Below are 4,091 nucleotides of genomic sequence, written 5' to 3'. Positions count from 1 at the left end.
GATTGTAAGAAATTACTACAAAGAACTGTATGCCAAGAAATTTGAAAACCTAGGTGAAATGGACACATTTCTAGAAAAATATAATCTTCCAAAACTGAATGAAGAAGAAGCAGAAAACCTGAACAGACCAATAACAGCAGACAAAATTGAAGCAGTCATCAAAAAACTCCCAACACAGAAAAGCCCTGGTCCAGATGGTTTCACAGGAGAATTCTACAAAGCATTTAAGGAAGAGCTAACCCCTATCCTTCACAGACTATTCGAAAAAATCCAAACTGATGGAAGACTCCCAAACTCTTTTTATGAAGCCAGCATCATCCTAATCCCAAAACCAGGTAAAGACACAACGAAAAAAGAAAACTTCAGGCCAATATCTCTGATGAACATAGACACTAAAATTCTCAACAAAATATTGGCAAACCGCATCCAGCAATACATTAAAAAGATCATCCACCATGACCAAGTGGGATTCATCCCAGGGATGCAAGGATGGTACAATATTTGCAAATCAATAAACATAATACATCACATCAAGAACAGCAAAGACAAAAATCACATGATCATATCAATAGATGCAGAAAAAGCATTTGATAAGATACAACACCCATTTCTGATAAAAACACTCAGCAAAGTGGGAATAAAGGGAGCAGTCCTCAACATCATAAAGGCCATATATGAGAGACCTACAGCCAACATCATACTCACTGGACAAAAACTTAGAGCTTTCCCACTAAGATCAGGAACAAGACAAGATGCCCTCTCTCACCACTCCTATTCAACATAGTATTGGAAGTCCTAGCCACAGCAATCAAATAAGAAAAAGCAATAAAATGCATCCAAATTGGAAAGGAGGAAATGAAACTCTCACTGTTTGCAGATGACATGATAGTGTACATGGAAAATCCTATAGACTCCACTAAACTACTCGACCTAATAAATGAATTTGGCAAAACACCTGGATACAAAGTCAATACTCAGAAATCAAAGGCATTCCTGTATACCAACAACGAAACTGCAGAAACAGAAATCAGGAACAAAATCCCATTTGATATAGCAACAAGAAAAATAAAGTACCTAGGAATAAACCTAGCCAAGGAGGGAAAAGACCTGTACTCAGAAAACTACACAACACTGAAGAAAGAAATTAAGGAAGACACAAACAAATGGAAGCATGTACCATGCTCATGGATGGGAAGAATTAACATCATCAAAATGGCCATACTACCCAAAGCAATTTATAGATTAAATGCAATCCCTATTAGAGTACCCGTGACATATTTCACAGATATAGAACAAACATTTCAGAAATTTATATGGAACCATAAATGACCCCGAATAGCTGCAGCAATTTTGAGAAAGAAGAACAAACCAGGAGGGATCACAATACCTGATATCAAACTGTATTACAAGGCCACTGTAATCAAAACAGGCTGGTACTGGCATAAAAACAGGCACATAGACCAATGGAACAGAACAGAGAGCCCAGAAATAAACTCAAGTCTTTACGCTCAATTAATATTTGACAAAGGAGGCAGGAGCATAAAATGGAGCAAAAACAGCCTCTTCAACACATGGTGTTGGGAGATTTGGACAGCTACGTGCAAAAAAATGAAACTCAATCACCAACTTACGCCATACAAAAAAATAAACTCAAGGTGGATAAAAGACTTAAATATAAGTCGTAACACCATAAAAGTCCTAGAGGAAAACATTGGCAGGAAAATCTCAGACATTCCATGCAGCAACATCCTCACAGACATGTCCCCTAAAGCCAGGGACATAAAGGAAAGAATAAACAAGTGGGACCTCATCAAAATAAAAAGCTTCTGCATGGCTAAAGAAAACAGCACCAACTTACAAAGAGAACCTACAGTATGGAAAAACATATTTGCTAATGATACCTCAGACAAGGGCCTGATCTCCAAAATATATAAAGAACTCACACGACTCCACTCCAGGAAGACAAACAACCCAATTAAAAAATGGACAAAGGACTTGAACAGACACTTCTCCAAGGAAGACATACAGAGGGCCCAGAGACATATGAAAAGATGCTCAGCATCACTAGCCATCAGAGAGATTCAAATTAAAACCACAATGAGGTATCATCTCACACCAGTCAGAATGGCCAACATAAACAAATCCACAAACAAATGTTGGAGAGTATGCGGAGAAAAGGGAACCCTAGCACTGTTGGTGGGAATGCAGACTGGTGCAGTCACTGTGGAAAACAGTATGGAATTTCCTCAGAAAACTAAAAATGGAACTGCCCTTTGACCCAGCAATTCTGCTTCTGTGATTATACCCTAAGAACCCTGAAACACCAATGCAAAAGAACCTGTGCACCCCAAAGTTCATAGCAGCACAATTTACAATAGCCAAGTACTGGAAGCAACCTAAGTGCCCATCGGCAAATGATTGGATCCAAAAACTATGGTATATTTACACAATGGAATTCTACACAGCAGAGAGAATGAAGGAGCTTATACCCTTTGCAACAGAATGGAGGGAACTGGAGAGCATTATGTTAAGTGAAATAAGCCAGGTAGTGAGGGACAAATACCATATGATCTCACCTTTAACTGGAACATAATCAATAGAAGAAAAAAGCAAACAAAATATAACCAGAGACATTGAAATTAAGAACAGTCTAACAATAGCCAGGGGGGAGTGGGGTGGGGACAGTGGGAAGAGGGGATTACAGGAACTACTATAAAGGACACAGGGACCAAATCAAGGGGGAGGGTGGAGGTGGGGGAGGGAGGTGGGTTCAGCTGTGGTGGGGTGGAGGGATGGGGAGAAAAGGCATACAACTGTAATTGAATAACAATAAAAATTAAAACAACAACAACAACAAATACCATATGATCTCACCTTTAACTGGAACATAATAAATAGAAGAAAAAAGGAAACAAAATATAACCAGAGACATTGAAGTTAAGAACAATCTAACAATGGGCAGGGGGGATTGGGGAGGGGACAGTGAGGAGAGGGGATTACAGGAACTACTATAAAGGACACCTGGACCAAATCAAGGAGGAGGGTGGAGGTGGGGGAGGGAGGGGGGTTCAGCTGTGGTGGGGTGGAGGGATGGGGAGAAAAGGCACACAACTGTAATTGAATAACAAAAAATTAAAGTTAAAAAAATAAAAAGCAAGATGCAAAACAATGTTTTTTAAACAACTTTATTGAGATGTAGTTTTACATATACAATTTATCCATTTAGAGTATACAATTCATTTGTTTTTAACTATTACAGTATGAGTTCTTAAAAATTGTGATATATATATACATACACACACACACATATACACATAAAGCTTGCCATTTTAACCATTTTAAGAGTGAAATTCAGTGGCATTAATTGCATTCACGATGTTGAGCAACCATCACCACTAGGTATTTCCAAACTTTTTCACCACCTCAAACAGAAGCTGTAATCATCAAGCAATAACTCCTCATTCTTCCTCTTCCCAGCCTGTGATAAACCGTATTGTACTTTGTGTCACTATGAATTTGCCTATTCTAGATCTCATTAATGGGGTCATAAAATATTTGAACTTTTGTGTGTGACTTCTTTTATTTTGCATAATCTTTTCAAGGTTGAACCACATTATGGTATGTATCAGAACTTTATTTCTTTGTGTAGCTGAATAATATTCCATTGTATCCATGCATTTTGTTCATCAACATCATTTGATGGGCACTTGGGTTATTTCCACCTTTTGGCTATTGTGAACAAGGAAGCAGCGAACATTGACATATAAGACTCTGTTCAGTATCTACCTTTTATGTAACAACCTTTAGTCAGCTACAAATATATATATTTGTTCGTAGCTTGTATTTGTTTACAAAACCACTGTAACAATACACATGAAACTGTAGGAGAGAAAACAAATCACTTTGTTTTCCCTTTACTCTTCTAGGTTCATGGATAAATTCTCTTGTAATAAAAACAGATTAACAGGAGAAAAACAAACAACATGTATACTTCCTGTAAATACCCAGGAAAACTGAGTAAAACAACTCCAAATGCCCCAAGCCGCCACCTTAAATGCCATCTTTAGCTAATGACAAAGGTATTGGGCAGT

Source organism: Desmodus rotundus, chromosome X (genome assembly GCF_022682495.2).
Source record: "Desmodus rotundus isolate HL8 chromosome X, HLdesRot8A.1, whole genome shotgun sequence".
Classification (NCBI taxonomy): Eukaryota; Metazoa; Chordata; class Mammalia; order Chiroptera; family Phyllostomidae; genus Desmodus; species Desmodus rotundus.
The sequence above is the reverse complement of the archived record's forward strand: the minus strand, read 5'-3'. Positions refer to the sequence as shown.